The sequence below is a fragment of the Nannospalax galili genome, unplaced genomic scaffold (genome assembly GCF_000622305.1).
Source record: "Nannospalax galili isolate Female #2095 unplaced genomic scaffold, S.galili_v1.0 scaffold270, whole genome shotgun sequence".
Lineage (NCBI taxonomy): Eukaryota > Metazoa > Chordata > Mammalia > Rodentia > Spalacidae > Nannospalax > Nannospalax galili.
Window position 1 is genome coordinate 5,860,992 of NW_008330152.1, and position 415 is coordinate 5,861,406.

Consider the following 415-nt stretch of genomic DNA (forward strand, 5'->3'; position numbering starts at 1 on the left):
GTCAGCTGTAATCCTAATGGGTTTTCCTTTATATATGACTTGTTGTTTCTCTTTTGCAGCTTTCAGTATTGTCTCTTTGTTTTGTACATATAGGGTTTTTACTATTTTGTGCCGTGGAGAATTTGCTGGTCCTATCTGTTTAGTGTTCTATATGCTTCTTGTATTTGTATGGGCATGTCTTTCTTTAATTTTGGGAAATTTGCTTCCACGATTCTGATGAAGATCTGGACCATGCCATTATCTTGGGATTCTTCTCCTTCCTGTATGCCTATGATTCATAAGTTTGGTCTTTTTATGGTGTCACACAATTCCTGCATATTCCATTCTTTTGATTTCTTAAATATTTCATAATCTTTGCTTGAGTGGTCCAGTTCGTCCACTTTATCTTCCAGTCTTGATACTCTGTTTTCCATTT